Below are 23,087 nucleotides of genomic sequence, written 5' to 3'. Positions count from 1 at the left end.
CATAATCAAGTGGGATTTATTCCTGGGTTACAAGGGTGATTAGATATTCACAAATCAATATGACACATCACATCAATAAGAGAAAGGGTAAGTGCCATATGATCATTTCAATAGATTCAGAAAAAAATCATTTGACAAAGTACAGGATCCATTTATGATAAAACATTCTTTGAAGTAGGTTTAGAGAGAACATACCTCAACATAATAAAAGCCATATGTTAAAGAACCTACAGATATCATCATCCTTAATGGGGGAAAACAGGGCTTTCCCCCTAAGGTCAGGCACAAGAAAAGGATGTCCACTACCACCACTTTCATTCAATATAGTTCTGGAATTCCCAGCACAGCCATCAGCCACCATAAAGAAAGAGGAGGTGTCCAAACTGATAAGGAAGAAGTAAAACTCACTATTTGCAGATGACATGATGCTATATGTATAGAAAACCCAAAGATTCTACAATTGATAAATTCGATAGAGTCACAAGAAATAAAATCACCATACAGAATTCTGTTGCATTTCTATACACCAATTATGAAACAGCAGAATGAAAAATTAAGGAATCAATCCCATTTACAATTACACCCAAAATAGTAAGACACCTAGGAATAAATCTAAAGAGGTGAAGGACTTTTACTTTTAAAATAAAATGCTGATGAAAGAAACTGAAGATGTCACAAAGAAATAAAAAGGTATTTAATGTTCATGGTTTGGAAGAATATTGTCCAAATGTCTTTACTTCCCAAGGCAATCTATACATTTAATGCAATCCCTATCGAAATACCACCAGCATTTTTCTTTGAGCTAGAACAAACAATCCTAAATTTGTATGGAACCACAAAAGACCCAGAATAGCCAAAGCAATCTTGAAAAGGAAAAGCAAAGCTGGAGGGATCACAATTCCAGACTTTAAGTTATATAACAGAGCTAAGCTAATCGAAACATTATGGTTCTTGCACAAAAATAGACTCATAGATTAATAAAACAGAATAGGAAATCAAGAAATAAACCTGCAACTATATGATTATTTGATCTTTGACAAAGTAGGAAAGAACGTCTAATGGGAAAAGAACAGGTTCTTTAAGGGGTTCTGGGAAAACTAGACAGCAATATACAAAAGAACGAAACTGGACCACTTTCTACACCATACCCAAAAATAAGTACAAAATGGATGGAAGATCTAAATGTGAAACCATAAAAATCCTAGAGTATAACATAGGCAGTAACCTCTTTGACATCAGCTGTAGCAACGGTTTTCTACATATGCCTCCTGAGGCAATGGAAACAAAAGTAAAAATAAACTATTGAGACTACATCAAGATAAAAAAAAAATTTTGCATAGCAAAAGGAAACTATCAACTAAACTAAAAGGCAACCTACAGAATAGGAGAAGATATTTGTAAATGGCATAACCGATAAAGGGTTAGTATCTAAAATATATAAATAATATAAAACTCAACCCCAAAACACAAATAATTCATTTACAAAAGGGCAGAAGACATGAACATTTTTCCAAAGAAGACATACAGATGGCCGAAAGACATGTGAAAATATGTTATCACTTACCACTAGGGAAATGCAAATCAAAACTACAATGAGATGTCACCTCACATTGTTAGAATGGCTAAAATAAGAAATACAGCAAACAATAGGTGTTGGCAAGGATGTCAAGAAAAAGAAACCCTCTTGCACTGTAAGTGGGAATGCAAACTAGTGCAGCTACTCTAGAAAATGGTGTAGAGTTTCCTCAAACAGTTAAAATAGGTCTACTTTATGATCCAACAATTACTTTACCCAAATAATTTACCCAAATAGTACGAAAACCCACTAATTCAAAGGGATACATGGACTCCTATATTTATAACAGCATAATTTATGATAGCCAAGATGTGGAAGCAGCCCAAGTGTCCATCAATTTATGAAGGGATAAAGTTTTTGTATGTTTATATAACATAATTATATACTAATATAATGCAATGTAATATAATATAATATAATATAATTAATATATTGTAATATTTATTCAGCCATAAAAAGAATTAAATTTTGCCATTTGCAAAAACATAGATGAATCTAAATTTTATATATATATAATACAAAGTGAAATCAGTCAGGGAAATTCAAATATATAATTTACTCATTTAGAATTTAACAAACCAAATAAATGAGCAAAGTAAAAATGAGACAAATTACAAAACAGACTCTTAAATATAGAGAATAAACTGTTATTTACTAGAGGGGAGGGGTTGGGAGATGGGTTAAATAGGTGATGAAGATTGAAGAGTGCTCGTATAATGATGAGCACTGTGTGATGTATGAAGTTGTTTTATCACTGTATTGTACACCTGAAACTAACACTGGTAACTGGAATTAAAATTTAAAAACTTAAAATTTTAAAAATATAAATATAAAAAATAAAGAAAAAATTATTTCCAGCTTAATAATTCTGCTCCTTGATATGATTTTTAAATTCCTTTTAGAATAAAAGCCCCGCCCATAAATCTAATCAATGTTTCTTGCAAAAGAGACTAAAAAGGCAATAGATTATACAAATAAATGTTAATTTTGACAGATTAATGTGAGCAAAGTCTTTGTTTTCTTAAAAAGTACTCAAGAGGAACTAGAACTCAGATACACAAGCCAAGTGGTTTTTAGCATTGCTATGAATTGTATATTTTGTGTCCTATTGTCTATACTGTACACCCTTCAGCTGTTAAAATTTAGTCAATTTATATTACGGGAAAGTGCTGACTGGATAAAATGCAGTTTGAACAGCAAGCTGTCATTAGAAATAATATAAACAGCACAGCAGAAACCTGACCCAATGCATATGTGATACCCCATGTGTGCTAAAACTTTTAAGTCACATGTTTTGCCCCATCAGGAGTGAGGGATAGAGGAACCTGCTGTTGTTGTTCCATAGTATTTTCATGCCATTAGCAAGTGTCATTATTCAAGCCTCATTATTGCTCCTAATGAAGCAACACACAAAGCTAAATTCAAGTCAGTATAAAATATTTGAATGAGTTCCTGCAGTGCATTGAATTTGGTGAGAAAGCTTTTGAGAAAAGGGTAAAACAGGAGAACAGTCTTTCAAGCATCTTAATTTCCAGAATAAATGGTACACTTCTAGTTCAATATTTGCCCCCAAACTGATACTCAAATAACATTAAATCTCTTTGTAGGCCCATCTACTTCTCTTGCTGCTTCTGTAAACAGCAGTTTTATGATATGGTGTGTGGGTGAGGCAACATTCTTGAAATCTGCAAATTCCTAGGCAGGCACACTTGTCAAGGAAAACAATGATGAAGAATTTGCTGCTAAATATGTAAGTATAAAGTTTCCCTGCTTGGAATTCCTTAGTATATAAACTTTTCATCAGAGAATCAAAGATGTAGAGTCCCAGTTTTTTATGTTCCCATGACCATATGTAAATAAAAGTAATGACTTAAAAAGTAACATAAGGGGCACCTGGGTGACTCAGCTGGTTAAGCATTCAACTCTTGATCTCAGCTCAGGTCATGATCTCACATCTCTTGGAATGGAGTCCTGCGTGGGGCTCTGCACGGACAGTGAGGAGCCTACTTGGAATTCTCCCTCTCTCTCTTTCTCTCTGCCCCTCCCCAGCTCATATGCTCTCTTCTTCCCCCCCCCCGCCGCAGAATAAATTTTAAAAACCTTAAAAAAGTAACTTAAGAAATGACAGCTGTTCCAATTTCAAAGTATAACCAAGCTAAGTAGAATGGTACTTCCTCCAAAGATAAATAATATAAAGTTATTTATATTTTAAAGAGTAATAAGGTTAAAAAGAAAAAATATACACAATTGAACAATTACATAAATAGGTGATGAAGCGTGCAGTTGAAGAAATTTATTAAGGGGTGTCTGCGTGGCTCAGTCAGTTATGTATCAGACACATGATTTCAGCTCAGGTTATGATCTCACATCTGTGGGATCAAGCCTCCCACCCCCCAGCCCCCACCTCCCTGTGTGGCTCTGTACTGAGAGGATGGAGCCTGCTTGGAATTCTCTCTCTCACTCTCTCTCTCTGCTCCTCCCCTGCTGTTTCTGTCTCTCTCTCTCTCTCTCTCTCTCAAATGCATAAACTTTTTTTTTTTTTAAAGAAAACCTTATTAAAAGAAAACAGGGAGTTGGAAAACAGAAAATAGAGCAATGGGATGAATACTAACAAGGTAGGAATGGGGTGGGCTGCTACCTTCTTTAGCAAGATCAGACCTTTTCAGGATGATGTGGTACACACCAGAACTGATCAAGGAAAATCTAGGAGAATCTTTGAGAAGAGCATACAAGGAAGAAGGCAGAGACAAGCAAGGCCAATACGGCTGGAGCTGCGATCGTGTGCTCACACTGTCCTCCACATGCAACTGGCTCACCAAGGTCGGGAAATATTCTGAAAACAAAGCCAGAATTCAGAAATTCCCTAAAGATACACATTTCTGTTTCCTGCCTGGATGACAGATTAGATATGTTGTAGGGGGCGGGATTTCATGTCACCTATCAAATATGCCGTCATGCACGCTTTTTGTAAAGAGGAATATGTAACAGATACATCTAATAATACTTTTATAAACTTGACAGTGTCTTGTTTTTCGCATTTGTCAATTGCAAATATTATTTGACTCTCAGATGTTTTACTTTATTACTCATTTATTTTATTTTGGACCACATATTTATTGAAGTGGATTAATTGCAATGTTTGTTTTATGGCACCTTCTCATAATCTGTTCACAGGAAGCCCTATTTTATGTAAATATTTACTTATATATAATAATATAACATCCATGAGACAAATGAAGACAAAACGTGGACAACTGAGAACATCTTCCATCTGCCAATATGGCTCCATTCTGTTATCCTGAATCTTGTGTTCAACGTTCCCCTGCTTTTTTATGTTCAATTTTATCACTTTACTTATTTTAACTTTTTAAACTTTTAATAAAAATTTTAACTTTGCTAAAAGAATATCATTCTATGTAATATTAGGGAGGTCTGTTCATTGAAGTATATATTGCTATTTCATCAAAACTGTTGCATGTTGCCATTTTTATTTTTACTCCTATAGAATATCTCATTGCAAATATACCACAGTTTAGTAAACCATTCTTCTGTCAATGTGCATTTGAGGTCATTCAACTGTTTTGCTATTATTAACCTTTATTTTTGTCATGTTCTCTTTAATATCTGTGCAAGAGTTTTCCTTGAGCATATATCTGGGAGTGAGTAGAATTGCTGGATTATAGAACATGTAAATGATTAACTTTATACGAAAATGCCAAATTTTTTTTTTTTTTTACTAAGAGACTTAAATGTCTACTCCCATGAGCAATGTATAAAAATCCACTTTCTCTCCAACAGTTGGTATAGAGCCTCTCCATTGGACGAGTCACTCAGACTGATGATAGAGCAGTTTTGTCCATGGGAAATATTTAATGCAGTGATAAATGTTAATGTGATCTCATTAATATTTAGAGGTTGATGTAGTTTGTTATAGATCAATTACCAAAGGAAAAAAAAAACTGTCCCAGTGCCAGGCAAATAATTTTAGTTTGAGGCATATGACATGGCTTTGTTATTCAGTTTTAAAAATAAAATATTAGTAATTTCATGTGATTTAACCTAGGTTGCCTAAGACATTCTGTAATTATTCAGGGTTGTTGAAAAGAGAACTATCAGTAATGATCATATTTCAGTCATAGTCTTTTACCAGGAAGGTGAAACTATTACTGTTTATGCTTAAGTGAATCACCAGTACAGTTTTTCCAGACCTTTAACTTTTAGTAAAAGATGACGGATTCCATTTCAGTTAGCAATATCTTTTTATTGTGGCTTAATATTCTTGTATTGTTGGGTTTGTGATTATAAATATGGTTTTTATAAAAGATTTTATTTTAAATAAGTATAATATCTAAAGCATTCTGTTCAGCAATAATATTCCAAAGAGAGCATACACCTACAAATAAGGGACAATATCTAAATCATTAATGCTAGTGGGCAAAATAAATGAAAATTTAGGATAGACTACATTTCAGATTGAAGTTAGTCAGGTGTGACTAAATCCTGATTCTATAAATTTTCATTCATGATGGATCATTTTTTGATATAAGAGAAAATATGAAGCACTCTCAACAATAGCTAAAACGTGGAAAGAGCCTAAGTGTCCATCAACAGATGAATGGATCAAGAAGATGTGGTTTATCTATACCATGGAATACTTCATTGCAATGAGATATTATGAATTCTGGCCATGTTTAGCTACTTGGATGGACCTTGAGGGTGTTATGCTGAGCGAAATAAGTCAGGCAGAGAAGGACAAATATCATATGTTTGCACGTATAGGAGGATTAGGAGGAACTTTACGGAGGAACAAGGGTGAGAAGAAGGGTGGAAATGGTGGGGGAAAGGGAGAGAGGCAAACCATGAGAGACTCTTGAATGCTGACAAAAACTGAGGACTGATGGATGTGGGGGGGGAGGAGGGATGAGCATGGAGGAAGACACTTGTGGGGATGAGCACTGGGTGTTTTGTGGAAACTAATTTGACAATAAACTATTTGTAAAAAAAAAATGGATATGAACAATACATGAATTTTATTTCAAAAAAAGAAAATATGAATTAACATTAATTTGGAAATTTAATCCAAAACTTTATTCTGTATATATGAGAAAATATTGGATTAAAGAAGAAACAGATTTAAAAAATTAGTGATACAGCTTGTTTTAAGGAAACTAAAACTATATTGCTTCTATATTGAATTTGATTTCTACTTATTTTTAAATGTACAGAAATTGTAGATGAATGTTTGATACTCTGATGTAATTATTACTGTCTTGAACAAATTCATGAGTTTATTTTTTCCAATCCAGTGTTTTATTTTTAGTAGAATCTAAGTATTTGTACATTTGAATGTTTGGTTATATAGCCTGCTCTCCTCTACAACATCTTCATGAACAGTATAACATTGCATAGATGTTAAGTACATAGGCACAGCTTTCAGTCTTTAACTATTGACTTGTGAATGCATCGATCTAATTTCTGCAACAAGTTGTCACTTGTGGGTATAAATCAATATAACTTATGAATTTATACTGAAAATTTTAAAGTGCTTTTCTCTGTGACCTATTGTTTTGTAATATATGTCAGTGCCTTAGGCTCTTGATGGAATGATGGCATTAATAGAAAGAAAAGTTACTGTCTCTAAATTCAAGCAGTGTCCTTATCAAATAGAAAATAATATTCTCTGGCATACATACTGTAAAGTTCCATTTTTACCATGAAATGAAATCTTGACATAATAAAGCAAACCTGACAAATACTAAATTGCTGGTATCTAAGTATAATAAAATGTAGAATTTCTTGAACATTTTGCTTGTGTCCCAACAATGTCTATAGTTCTTAATCCACTCATTCATGAAACATGCATTTATGAAACATCCACTATTTTACTAGCATTGCCTAGTTTCAAACTTCAAAGAACTCAGACCCTGGTAAGTACACGTGTGCAAAACTAATGAAATGTGATTGATGGTACAAACTAAGTATTCTGTAAAGGATGAGTGGCTAGCAATGCTTTCTCAGATAAAATATTTTACATTCATTTGGAAAGCTTTAAATATTTCTTGAAAAATAAGCATTATTTTTCAAGTCATAAAATTGTTTTCAAGCAAAAGAAATTATTCAGTCATTCAGTCAGTCACTCTATAACTCATTCATTCTTTAAGCATACAAGTCAGATACAGAGATAGAAAAGACTGATCTATATTGCATATATGACAAGACCAGTATTTCAGTATAAAGGAAATAAGACTCTTTATACAACCAAGTTGTAATGTAATTGAAAAAAAAATACTCAATTACTGTTTACTCTAGTATTTCCTTCTAACATAGTTGTCTTACTTGTTATTATCTGTGCTCCCATCTCTTGCTATCTAAGCTCTGTGAGGATAATAGCCTTTTCTGTCTCTGAATCTACTGTGTATGAAATGTTGAAAGATTTGCTGAGTCAATGAATATAATACTTTTGCTTGTAATTTTATGACTTTAGAAATCACACATTTAACATTATACTTAATGTTGAAAACATCTCCCCTAAGCCTATGACAACAAATCAAGAACCTCTACTCCCACTGCCCACATCTATTCAATTGGCTGAAGCCCCTAATTTGTGCAAGGCGGCAAGCAAAAGAAAAATAGGCATAAACAAAAAAGGAAAATTCTCTTTATTCAGAAATGACTTGATTGTTAACATGGACTAGCTTATGGAATCTGAGAAAAGGAAAACTATGCAAACTCTATGTGAAGTTAACAGTTTTATACACTGAAGGTCAACTTCAACTATTGTCCACATTTTTGTAAGTAACTGCCAACAATTAGAAAATAAGATAAATACCTGTTAAAATAGCATCAAAACCATCAAAATTCTAAGAAAAGAAATGTGATATTAGACCTCTACAAAACATGGGTGAAAATAACTAGACAGAGATAAACATTATCATGAATTGGAATCAGAAGCAGAAAAGTAAAAGCGCTAATCATTAATTTGAGATACATTATAGTTCTATATGTAAAATCCTAAATTAAATATAAAACTTCTTTAATTTTTAAATGTTTTTATTTATTTCTGAGAGAGAGAGACAGTGTGAGCAGGGGAGGGTCAGAGAGAGAGGGAGAGACAGAATCTGAAGCAGGCTCCAGGCTCTGAGCTAGCTGTCAGCACAGAGCCCGATGTGGGGCTTGAATCCATGAACCATGAGATCATGACCTGAGCCGAAGTCGGACGCTCAACCGACTGAGCCACCCAGGGGCCCCTTAAATATAAAACTTCTGGATGAATTTTATAGTATTTTTTAAAATCTCTGGAAAGAAAAAATAATTCTTATATAGGATCTAAAATCACTTACCATAAAAACAAATTAGACTTAATAAAAATTATAAATTGTTGTTAATCAAAAGACACTTTTCAGAAATTAAAAGGCAAGTTACAATTCAAAGGGAAAAATGAGTTTTAATGCTTATGTCTGATAAAGAACTTGTGTCTAGAATATGTAAAGAACTTTAAGTTTTATTGTAAGAAAACAAATAGCCTAATTGACAAAATAGGTAAACTATTTGAAAAAACAATACACAGAAAAGTATATGAGTCCCAAACATGAAAAAGTGCTCACCACATTTCCTGATCTGTAAAGTACACATTAATACCATCATGGGGATATATCACTTCACACACACTAGAATGACAAAAAAATCATAATACCGAATGTTGGCAAGGATGTGTAGAAACTAGAATTCTCACATATTATTGGAGGAAATGTAAAATGTTAGAACCACTTGGGAAAAATGGTTTCTTCTAAAATTAACCATGCACTTACTCTATAACCTAGTAATCTGACAATACATATTTTATGAAAGATAAATGAAGACCTGTATATACACAATATGACTCGAACAAATTTGTAGGCAACCTTACATAATGGCTAAAAACTAGAAAACACCCAAATGCCTATAGGCCAAGAGAGTGGATAAGTGGAGGCATAGTCATAAAAAGGTATACTATTTTGCAATAAAAAAAGAACTAATGATGCAACAGTGAGGATGAAACCCAAAAACTATTTTGAGGAAAATAAAAAGGGAAAACGTGTTTATTGTATTATTCCCTTTATATAATATTCCAAAAGGAACAAAATTAATGCATGAAGATAGAAATATAACAGACTATGGGAGTGAGGATTGACTAGGAGCATGTGAATATTTTCTGGGATGATGAAAGAGTTTTTGTGAGAATTGACATTGTCTGAATATATAAATATAACAAACCTCATCAATTTGTAGAATGAAGATGTATTATATGTAAATCTAACATAGCCATTCATTCACTGGAAACAGTTAAAAGCAGGTGTGATATGCTGAAAGAAATTAGTGAACATGAAGTAAGTTAAGGGAAAAACTCAAATACACAGGCAAGTGGGAAACAGAAAACAAAGGTAAGAGATGAAGAAAATACCCTTAGAAAATATAAAGTAACTTTAACAAGATTCAGGGAAAGAGAAGAATGATAGAATATAAATCATGTTTTGAAAGATAACAGCTGGGAATTTTCCATAACTAATGAAAGAAATCAATCAATAGATTTTAGGAACTTGGCAGACATCAAGGAAGATGAATAAAAAGAAATCCATGAAGAAAAATCTGAGCAAATGGTTAAAAACCAAAAGTACGGGGCGCCTGGGTGGCTTAGTCGGTTAAGCGTCCGATTTTCGCTTGGGTCATGATCTCGCAGTTCGTGGGTTCGAGCCCCGCGTTGGGCTTTGTGCTGACTGCCAGCTCAGAGCCTGGAGCCTGTTTCAGCCTGTGACTCCCTCTCTCTGACCCTCCCCTGCTCACGCTGTCTGTCTCTCTCTCTCCCCTAAAAATAAATAAAACATTAAAAAAAAAAAAAAAAAAACCAAAAGTACAAAGAAAAATCTCAACGATGCCACAGAAAGTAAATGCAAGGTGGGCAAAAAGTTGAGAAGCAGTAACACCAGCCACATTAACAAAATAAAGGAAAATTACCTAAATAGATGTGGAAAATATGTAATAAAATTATCTGTTCACACAGCAAGAAAAACAACGAAATACTGTGCACTGATGGTGTCAGATATGGGGACAAACCTAGTTCTACTAATTAACTTTGCTATCCTGGACAAGTATGTTACTACTATTTCTACATACCTAGAGACAGACAAAATCAGTCCATTTTTAAATTTTGTTGTTAAAAGGAAATCTTTATACACCTGGCATGCAAAACAGAAAATAGGCAGTTCCTCCATCTTTCAAAAACATTTTTTTCTAACCATAAGAATTAATGACTGAGGACACTTCAAGCTCTAGTGTTTTATGAATTTGCAAAATTTTACATTAAGAACTTCATAGATTTCTGTAGTAGGGAGAGTTCTGAGATGGTCCCCAGACCCTTTATTCCGGGAGTATAAACCGTATAGGGGAATCCCCTCCCTTTCTACATGGGTAGGGGAAGGAATAGGATGGATTTCACTCCCATGATTTAAGTATGTTAGAGGACAAAAATGAAAACAATTTTCTGGTATAGTTAAGGTCCTAAATTAGTTGAGTTTGAGGTTATCAAAAGGGAAGTTATTGTGCATAGATAGGACCTAATTAGGTGAGCCCTTAAAAGGACCCATCTCTCTGAAGAAAGACATTAGAAGTGTGAGAGAGAGTCATAGAGGTAAACTGACATTTTCTAAGAGAACCAGGACCAGAGGGTGGTCACTAGGAAATAAGAGTGACTTCTGGTCTATAACCAGCAAGAAAACAGAGATGATACTTAAGAGAAAGTGAACTTTGTCTAAAACCTGAATATGCCTGAAAGAGGGCCCCGAGCTCCAGATGAGAACATAACCCAATGACACCTGATGTCAGGCTTATAAGACCCTGAGCAATGCTACTCTTAGACTTTTAACCTGCTGAAAATGTGATATAATATATAATGAGTGTTGCTTTTTAACCTCCAAATTTGTGGTAATTTACATGACAGTAGAAAACGAATAAGAGTTGCTATAGGAAAGCAATCATTTTTCTAGTGCAGAGAGAGAAAGATACACCTGTATTCCATTAATTAACAGTATACAAGTAAGACCAGTTTATTTACAATTGCTGATTTACAACTTCCAAAATTTAGAAAACTTTATCATCATTGAAAGGAAATTATTAAATAACAGCTAATCCTTTGCTTTTCAAATATATTTTGTTTGACATTCTCGTTTCACAATTGGTTTCTCTTTATGTGCCACATATACTGGTTTCTCCTTCAGAATTTTCAATCCTCTTCAGAGGGGAAAAGAGGCAAAACAAGAAACAGAATCTTAGCTAGAGAACAGACTAATGGTTATCAGGGGGAATTAGGTAGGGGAAGGAGTTAAATAGGTGCTGGGGATTAAGGAAGGCACTTGTTATGATAAACACTGGGTATTGTGTATAATTAATTGTTGAATCACTAAATTGTACACCTGAAACTAACATTACACTGTATGTTAACTAACTGGGATTCAAATAAAAGCTTTAAAAAAAGAAGATAAAGCTAGGTATTCTGATGTGTAAATAAGAGACTGAAACTTTATCATTCAGGGAATAAATCTTGCCACTACTCTGCTAATACATTGTTGTAATATTGTATGACCTGCAACTCAAACTGTGCCAGGAATTTCTGTTCCAAAAGACTACAATGTGGCAGCAAGGCAGGGGTTGATTTACACTATTATCTTATTGTGACTCTATCAAAGATTCTATTCTCTTTAATTTGAGATTTAATCTATTTCAATTTGAAGGTTTCAGGGGAAGTCAAATAGAATTGAAATTAATTGATAAAACTCATTTTGTCTTCTATTAAAGTTTTTGGCACAATTGCCCACACTTTAGTCAGATCTGTTTTAACCCCTGTATTTATTATTAACTTTAAATTGTATGGTAATGAGGTTAATAGCATGGAGGTAGAACAGATTAAGATAGTTTCACTGCAGGTTTTTAACCTGTGTCCTACTGTGTGTGACTCAATTTAATATTTTTTTTTTATTAAAGAGAAGATATCAAGCTACTGACCCATAGATTTTTAACTAAAGTCTTAGCTGAAACCATGCCTCCTGATGTTTACAATAAATATTTTATTAGATAATGATATTAACTAGCATAATTTATTAACCAATGACAAATATTGGGAAAGGCTTAGCATATTTATAAACTTTGCAGAAAATTGTCCTGCTGGGAGGATAGAAACTCTAAAGACTTGTAATGAGCTATACTTTCCTATATCTGTTCCTGGAGAGAAAAGCCATAATCACATTATGATTGTTAAGTAATTTTTATATATTTGGGCCTTGAAGAAATTACCCATTGGATTCAACAATATTTTTTAAAAAGCAGCTCTGAAATAATCTGTAACTTGCACTGTAGTTTTTAAATAGTACTAAATCTGGAGTTTCAAACTTAACTTTACCTAAGACTATAAAACAAAATTCTAAGTCAGAACAGCTTGCTGTATTATAACGCAAGTGCATATTTGCCCCCAAATACCCCTTTCCAAAGTTACTATTATAGAAGTTCTTTAAGAATTAGAATCTCAATTATTAAAGCATAGTACAATTGATAGAGAACTCCAGTGGCAAAGAAATAAGTGTTTGCCATTATTTCAAATCAAGGATGTCCTTAGTGAACCCCCCTTTCTATTCGAAAGATCTCTTTTTTTTCTAAGTGCAAAATTAGCTTGTTATTTTCATTCTTATGAAAATGCAAGTGAGTCATTCGGTACTTTGGAGTAATGATAAATTCAGGGTCCATGGACTTGGGATATAATTCTGGCCCTGCATCTGCAGACCTTATGACAAGGAATGTGACAACTAAACCATAGTATGGCAATCAGAGATGCTCTCCTACAGACGGCAAGAATCAAGAGTGGAAGAAAGCAAACTGTCCTGGGAACAAAGCTAAAGGCATATTTCTACATAAAACAAAAACTAAAATAAAAAACACCTCTAACTCTGTAATATGTTAAAAAAAATCTGATTTTTTCCATGAATATTATTTTGAGACATGGAAAGCAATAAGCAACTGATGCATAGTGAGCATCTGAATAGTGCTGGACTGGAATTTTCTTTAAAATCACCTGAAAGTTAAAAAGAAGACTATGTGACATAGCTACATTTTATTTACTTTATTTAATTAATAAGTAGTTATTATTTTTCAATGATTATTTATTTTGAGAGAGAGAGCACAAGCAGGGGAGGGGCTGAGAGAGAGGGAGAGTCCCAAGCAGGCTCATGCTCAGTGTAGAGCCCAACACGGGGCTCGGTCTCACAACAGGAGATCAGTACCTGAGACAAAATCAAGAGTGGATGCTCACTCAACCGAGCCACACAGGTGCCCCAATATGTAATTATTTTTAACTAAAGCCTTTGGGAGAAATGCATAAGCTCTATCCTCATAAATATGACTTTGAGTTAAATGAATTTGTTTATAGTTATTGACTATTTTTCTTATAAACTATAGAATAAAGGAAACCCCACCAATGGTCGAAAGTTATCGTATGTTGAGGTTGGAAAATGGGGGAGGAGTCGGTATACCCTAGGCTTTCCTCATCCCGCAAATACAACTAGGTAACCATCAGATCATTCAAAATACCCCCAAAATTGACCTGAAGTCTGACAAAACAAACTCCACAAGTAGAGAAGAGGCCACACCAAAGAAGGTAGGATGTGCAGAGATAAGGCTTGGGACAAATGGATCATAGTCACTGCAGTGGGGAGGGAGCATGGTCATGAAAAAGGGTGAGAGAAAAACTAATACACAGGGACCCAGAATAGAAAATGAATCCTGATAGAAATTGGCATGGAAAATGAGAGAAGTCAAATTTCATGAGTTCTTACAATAATTAGGGCTTAAAACTTGTAGTTTTAAAGGTCAGTGGGCTTAGCTGGGATCAAGCCTAGAGTGCACTGTGCTGCTCTCGGGAAGAAAGCAGGTAAGCAACCCATAGATATATGGCATGGAAACAGCGACCTGAAGTGCACCTGGGAAACACATTACATGCTCATGGATTAAAAGAGAAAATGCTTTAAAATGTCTATACTACCCTAAGCAATCTACACATTTAATGTAATCTCTATTAGAAAACCAACAGCATTTCTCACAGAACTATAACAAACAATCCTAGAATTTATATAGAATCACAAAAGACCCAAATAGCCAAAGCAATTTTGAAAAAGAAAAACAAAGCTGGAAGCATCATAACTCTGGAATTCAAGTTATATTACAAGCTGTAGTGATCAAAACAGCATGGTACTGGCACAAAAATAGATGTCAACAGAAAAAAAGAATAAAACCCCAAAATAAACCCACAATTATATGGTCAATTAATCTTTAATAAAGGAGGCAAGAATACACAATGTATAAAAGAGTCTCTTCAACAATAGTGTTGGGAAAACTGGACAGCTGCATCCAAAGAAAGGGAACAGGACCAACTTCTTACATCATATATAAAAACATAAAATGGAATAAGTACTTAAGTACGAGACCTAAAACAATAAAAATCTTAGAAAAGAGCACAGATAGTAATTTCTCTGATAAGGGCTATAACACCTTTTCTAGATAGGTCTTCTGAGGAAAGGGAAACAAAAAAATAGACCATTGAGACTACTACAAAATAGAAAGCTTCTGCACAGCAAAGGAAACAATCAACAAAATAAAAGGCAACCTATTAAATAGGAAATTGCAAATGGTCATATTCGAATGATCATATTTGCAAATGACATATCTGATAAAATGTTAATATCCAAAATACATAAAGAACTTATAAACTCAACACCCAAAATCACAAATAATCCACTTACAAAAGGGTAGAAGTCATGAAAGCCATTTCTCCAATGAAGACATTTAGATGGCCAACACCCACATGAAAATATCCTCACCATCATTCATCAGGGAAATGCAAATCAAAACCACAATGAGATATCACCTCACATCTGTCAGAATAGCTAAAATAAAAACCACAAGAAACAACAGATGTTGGTGAGGATATGGAGGAAAAGGAACACTGATGCACTGTTGTTGAGAATGTAGTAAACGTCTTGGAATTTCCTCAGAAAGTTAACAATAGATGTACCCTGTGATCCAGTCAAGGCAACCAGGTATTTAACCAAAAATACAAAAACACTAATTCAAAGATATTCATGCACCCTAATGTTTGTAGCAGCACTATTTAAAATAGCCAACCCATGGAAGCAGCCCAAGTGTCCAACAATTTATATATATATATATATATGTATATATATATATATACAATGGAATATTGTTCAGCCATAAAAAATTAAGCCTTGCCATTTTCAATGAAATGGATGGAGCTAGAGAGTATAATGCTATGGAACATATGTCAGAGAAAGACAAATTACTATTTCACTCATATGTGGAATTTAAGAAACAGAAAAAAAGAGAAACCAAATAACAGACTCTTAACTATAAAAATGAACTGATGGGTACCAAAGGGGTGGCAGGAGGGGGGATGGGTGAAATAAGTGATGGGGATTAAGAAGTGTACTTGTGATGAGCACCGAGTCATGTATGGAACTGCTGAATCACTATGTTGTACATCTGCATGCACCTAATATTATACTATATGTTAACTAACTGGAATTAACATAAAAACTTAAAAAGCCAGAGTAAAAAATGAAAATAAAAATAAGTAATTAAATAAATAAAATTATTTATACGAACATGGAGACACAAATCTGCAAATTCATTGTAACTATACTGTTGTGGCCATATGCTGGGTAATTTAGTTGGCTGCTTACCATATCCACTTGGTTTTAAAATATTGACCATTTTACCAGGTGGATTAATGTAAAAGTAATTGTGGAGTCTTAAATCAGTCACTGAAATTTTAAATATCTGTTTTTATGTTGACCAGTTATTACCTCCCCACTTCAAAATTATGGGAATATGTACTACTGAGATATAATGAGGTGCAATAATCCACTAGCATGACAAATTTTAATTATGTATTTTAGCATTCAAATTGCATTCTTAATATTTGTGGTTCTCCATCAGGTTTGTGGGAATTTCCAGAATCAAATTAACTTCACAAAAAATTATAACAGATAATGCTGGTTGAATTTAATGTGAATAATTTTTAAAACATATAATTTATTTAAAAAATTTTTTTTCACATTTATTTTATTTTTAAGAGACGGAACATGTGTGGGGGAGGGGCATAGAGAGAGGGAGACACAGAATCTAAAGCAGGCTCTGGCTCTGAACTGTCAGCACAGAGCGCCACACAGGGCTCCACCCCATGAACCATGAGATCATGACCTGAGCTGAAGTCAGCCATTCAACCAACTGAGCCGCTGAGGAGCCTCTAAAATATATAATTTCTACCGTTACTAACCTGGAATCCACACAGAAAGATTATAGCATACTGAATGAAGGTCATACAGCCTATAAATGGCAGAATTCAGAACACACCGTTTGTGGAATTGTAAACATTCTTCTAGAACCTATGTTCATAGCAGTTAGACACCATATAGTTTGTTAGTTGACAATGTTTTTAAAACGATACTTTTCTCACTCATTTGGATGTTAAAATTCAATGAATAAGATAAATAAAAAGATTAGAAATTTAGTTTATTATGTCATGTTTCTATTTTTTAAAATTTTTAATATTTTATTTATTTCTGAGAGAGACAGACAGACAGACAATGTGAGCAGGGGAGGGTCAGAGAGAGAGAAAGACACAGAATCTGAAGCAGGTTCCAGGCTCGGAGCTAGCCTGTGAGCACAGTGTCCAACATGGGGCTCGGACCCCCGAACTGTGAGACCATGACTTGAGCCGAAGCCGGATGCTTAATCAACTCAGCCACCCAGGTGCCCCTATGTCACGTTTCTAATAAAAATCTTCTGTCCAAGATAAATTTGGTGTTTTGTCACATGCTAATACTAAAATATACAATTGAATTGAGTTGCGTATTGGAGTTTGGAGTTATTTGAGAGCCAGAAAGAGAGAGAGAATGCATGTGTGCACACGAGAGGACATGAACAGTAGGAATAGTGCCAAAAAGTAAACTGACCCAAGAAATCTACCAATATAAATACAACATAAGGTACAAGATATAGATGTATAAAGCATCTGCATTGATACAGACAGATGATAAAATGAACGACAAAAATTTAATCCCAATATTTTGGTCACTCAAGGTCTTTTCAATCTACCTGTGGAATTTTAATCTCTTCTATCTTATTTCAGCCTTCACCATAATTCTAGTATTCATTTCTAATCCCTTCCTTCAATCAATTACAGCTCATATGTTTGTCTTTGACATATGGGTATTTTCAATTTTCAATTTTAGTCTCAGGATCTTCAGAAATTTCTTTTATCTTTTGCCAGCCATCTTTAGACTCTTTAATCTTCCTTCAGATATCCTTTGCATGTCCATTAAATTGTATGCCTGTTCTAATAAAGTTTAGGCACTTTCAATTTTGGAAAGCCTGGAACATATTTTAACGTAATGTTAGAGACATCCAATGGGCTTAGAAGCCCAGAAATTCAAAGTTCCATCACATTTTCTTATTTTAATTCTCTGGTTAACCGAATTCTCTAGGCAAATGGCTCTGATTACTGGTTGCACATCAGAGTCATATGGGGTTTCTTAAAAATTCAAACACAGAAGAATTACCTCAGAATCTCTAGGGGAGGGACAGACACATCAATACATTTTTAAAAACTTTAGGTGAGTGCAGTGTGCACTCAAGTTTGAGAACTCTTGGAGTAGAATTTTCTTCTTGTTAATTGAATATATTTTATATTATATGTCTTCTCTCACTACAATGTATAAACCATTGAGGCAGGCAGTTAGGCTGTATTTCCTCACTCTGTAATTCAGCTCCTACAAGAATTCCTGGAAAAAACATGTAGCAAGGAAGTATCGGTTTAAGGAATAAAGAAATGAGGGCTTATTCAGTTATTCCAGGTGCCTATAATTTTGTGACTTTATCGTGGTTGAGGCTTTCTTCCTTAGATTTGCAATTTTATGAAGTTAATTTTATCAAATATCCCAGAAATATCTACCCTCACATGTTAAATAGGTTTATAATGGCTCATTAAAACCAAATGGCATATAGTTAAATTAGCAGAGTGATAGACCATTCCAGTGCTGTGAACATGAAGCAGAGCATCAATTCTGGTTCTGAACTATGTGGAAAACTACAATAATTCAGAAGGCTCTGCGATAAACATGGAATCACCACATAAGCACTTTGATATTTATCTGATGATGATGTTGTGTTTATGCATTTTCTTTTTTATTTTACATAAATTTTTATGTTGTGTTATAACATTTTTAAGTGGTAAAAATTTATAATTTCACTATAAACTTTATACCATTTATTCACAAATACCAAAATATAAATAAAGCTAATAATTTTACACAGGAAAAAGTAAAAAGAGTTCTTTACTTGCAACTCTCCTCAGAGATGGCAATGCACTGGCTATACACCCAAATCTGGTGTGGAGAGGGCAGCTCTCTCATATGAGTCCTGTAAGCTCCTGCAGACTCTAGATTAAGAACCCCTGAATGAATGTAATGGTGTTAGTGGTTTTCCCATTGCTATTAACTGGGAAATGAATTTGTGTGAGGGGATGGAGTGTAAGAAGGCAAAGACTAAAGAAAGGACACTACAGGGTCCTGTCTAGAGGGGTGGAAGTTTAGCTCCCAGTGGGCTCTGCTAATACCAGGGAAGCATGGAGGAGGTACAATTTTTTTTGGAGGAAAAAATATATGAAGTTCATTTGTAAGGAGAGAAAAGGAAGAGATGAAAACAAATGCCTAAATTTGGAGCAAATTTAACTAGTCAACATTGCTATCTTTGGAAACGAACTTAAGGAATGAGACGCAAGGAAGAAAGGACATTCATCATAGAAGGTCCCAAAGTACTTTGAAATTTTGGAGGAATGTAATGATAGTTGCTAAAACCATTTTTGTTACTGTAATGAAGTATTTCAAATTTAAACAATAACCAGAATTCTTTTCTCATGTTGCATTTCCACAAAGAATTTAGGATGAGTTGAAAGGATTTATTTTTAAGTTTAAATATTTGCCTTACAGAAATTAAAGATTGTTTTGTTGAAACTTGTTTATCTTTTATAAAACTTTATTATTACCAATTCTATCACTGTGTATGTGAATATGTGTGTGAAAAGCAAAGAATCTTGATGAAACAAGGCTGATAATCTGTAGGCAGTTTAAATCCTTTCTTAATTACTAGTAATAAACCATTTAGTACATTACCAAATTCACAATGCAAACAAAAGTTTTGCTTAAAATGTCAGTTTTGAATATTTTGGATAATTTGTTATCAGGTGTCATACTTCATGGATTTACATGCCAGGGGCTTTTATTTAATTTTGAAGGGAAAAAAATAAAACTACTATTGCACTGAACAGAAAGGAGAAGTGCTCCTATCTATCCTAATAAAACCTTTTATCATTTCTGCTTCCCTTAGGAGCAAGATATATAATGATGAATTTTTGAGAATATTTATGGAACACTTCTCACTGTTTCCATGAATTACTGCTTAAAGCAGGGCTTGCAAAGTCAAATGCCTGTAGGGGGTGGGAAGATAATGTGAATGTTTGAAATACGCCAGACTGAAAAATTCACTTCAGGGAAAAAAAAAAATACTCCTTATCTTTTCTTGAAACATGTAGGCCTCTGGGTCAATTTTTATTTTTCCCACTTGTGAAATAGATAAGGGTACAAGTAGTGATTTGCTCTCCTCAACTCTGCTGCAAGAAAAATAAAAGTGAAAGGGCGATGCTGAACCCCCTGCCACTTGACCTCAGTGCTGCTATGATAGCAGGGAGTGATGGGAACATAGTGAAGTGGCCCGCTGGATATTTACCCAAAAGCACAATGGCAATCTGGATTCAGAAAAGAGCTGGCATCCCAACAGGGCCAGTATCTAAAGAGCCCAGAGAAGCTGGCTCTTTACTTTCATGAAAACTGGCCTCTAAGTCACATGTATACCTTCCAGTATACATGTGTGGAAAAGAAAGTAAAAGATGTTATCAAATCTAACAATTGATCTACCATTTTATAACCTTTATTTCAGAGACTTAAATATCATAAATAAAATCAAGTACTTTTAAAAAATATTATGTCCATATGCAGAAGAATGAAGTTGGACCCTTACCTGACACAGTACACAAAAATTAACCAATTAAAACCTAAAACTAGTACACTCATAGAAGAAATCAGGGGGAAAGTTTTGTAACATAGGATTTGTCAGTGAGTTCTTGGATAGGACACCAGAAGCACAAGCAACAAAATACAAAGTAGGCAAATGGGATTATACAAACTTGAAAACTTCTGCATGGCAAAGGAAATTAAGACTGAAAAGGCAATCTATAGAGTTGAAAAAATAATTGCAAATCATATATTTGACAAGTAGTTAATATTAGAATATGTAAGGAATGTCTATATCTCAACAATAAAAAAGGCTGGATTTAAAAATTGGCAAAAGGATGTAAATAGGTATTTCTCCAAATACGATATGTAAATGTGTAAAAAGAACATGAAAAGGTGTTCAACATCACTAACCATTAGGGAAATCGAAGTCAAAACCACAATGAGATGTTAATTTACACCCATTAAGATAGCCATTATTAAACAGAAAATAACTGTTGGCAAGAATGTAGAGAAGTTAGAATCCTTGTACACTGTTTAAAATGTAAAAAGATGTGGCAATTATGGGAAAGAGTTTCGGAGTACCTCAAAAAATTAAATATAGAATTACCATATGATCTAGTAATCTCACTACTGGGTATACATCCAAAAAAACTCAAAGCAAGATCTTTAAGAGAAACTTGCACACCCATGTTGATTACATCATTTTTACACTAAGATATAGGAATAATCCAAATTTCTACTGACAGATGAATGAAGAAAGAAAATATGACACAGACACAATAAATCTACACCCGCATGTAGAACAGTCTTCCTGAAGAACTGAGAGCTGATTGAACAGTTTTCTCACAACAAATCATAGAGGGGCCACATAGAGAAGGATAGGAGAGATGGAGAGATTGTAATGACATGAATCTCACCCCCAACACAGGGACCTGCCGAAGACAGGCATATTACTGAGGGTTTTGAGAACAGGACTTACCCACCCAAGGGAATAGAAAAAAAGCAACAGTTTAAAGGAAAACTTGATAAGTGAAGGAAATCCATTAATTAACCTGAAAGGGTTCACCCTGCTGGACAGCACCTGTACCAGTTCCAGATGACCCAGCAAAGCAATCCTGGTGAAGCACATCCTGGGGACCCCCCACCTTGGTAACCACACATTTTAGCTCCAACTGTCCTGTCAAGATCACCCATGTGTGACACACTTTGGGATCTCCCTGACTCTTGCCTTATCATTTCCAGCCAACCTGCTAAAACTGACAGTATACACAGTCCACTCGGGATACTTTTCCACGAGGCTACTCATTATAGACAAGAAGTAGCTGTTCTGACTAATTCATAGAGGAAAAAACACAGAAAGCCAAAGAAAATGAAGACATAAATAAGTTCCAAATGAAAGACTGAGATAAAACCCCAGGGCTAAAAATTCCCAAACCCTAATAAAAGTGAGAAAAGTGAGTTCCCTGATAAATACTTCAAAGTAATGGTGATAAAGATGCTCAATGAACTCAGGAGAGGTATGAAGGAACACAGTAAGAACCTCAGCAACGAGAAAATATAAGAAAGAAACAATCAGAGCTAAAAATTAAAATAATTGTAATGAAAAAAATACACCTAAAGGAATTAACAGATTCGATGGTACAGAAGAATGGATCAGTGATCTGGAAGAGAGAATAGTGGAAACCACCCAATCAGAAAAGCAGATATTAAAAAAAAAGTATTTAAAGATTAGTTTTAGGGACTACTGGGACAACATCAGGCATACAAACTTTTACATTAGAGGGGTCCCAGAAAGAGAGGAGAGAAAGAGGCAGAAACTTTATTTGAATAAATAATTACTGAAAATGCCCCTAACTTGAAGAATGAAACAGACACCCAGATCCAGAAAAGACAGAGTCCTAAGCACAATGAACCCAAAGAGATTGGAACTAAGATGTTTTATAATTAAAATATCAAAATTAATGGTTAAGAGACAGTCTAAAGGCATCAAGAGAAAAACAAATAGTCACATACAAATGACGTCTATATGATTATTAGCTTATTTTTCAGCAGAAACTCTGCAGGCCAGAAAGGAGTGGTAGGCTATATATAAAATGCTGAATCATAAAACTTACAACCAAGAATAATCTACTTGACAAGATTATCATTTAGAACTGAAAGAAAGATAGTTTAAAGAAAGACAACACCCTCCTACACTGTTGGTGGGAATGTAAACTGGTACAGCCCCTCTGGAAAACAGTGTGGAGGTTCCTCAGGAAACTAACAATAGAACTCCCCTATGACCCAGCAATAGCACTGCTAGGAATTTACCCAAGGGATACAGAAATGCTGAGGCATAGGAGCAC

This window comes from Hyaena hyaena, unplaced genomic scaffold (genome assembly GCF_003009895.1).
Source record: "Hyaena hyaena isolate Hyena2069 unplaced genomic scaffold, ASM300989v1 scaffold_540, whole genome shotgun sequence".
NCBI classification, from domain to species: domain Eukaryota; kingdom Metazoa; phylum Chordata; class Mammalia; order Carnivora; family Hyaenidae; genus Hyaena; species Hyaena hyaena.
The sequence above is the reverse complement of the archived record's forward strand: the minus strand, read 5'-3'. Positions refer to the sequence as shown.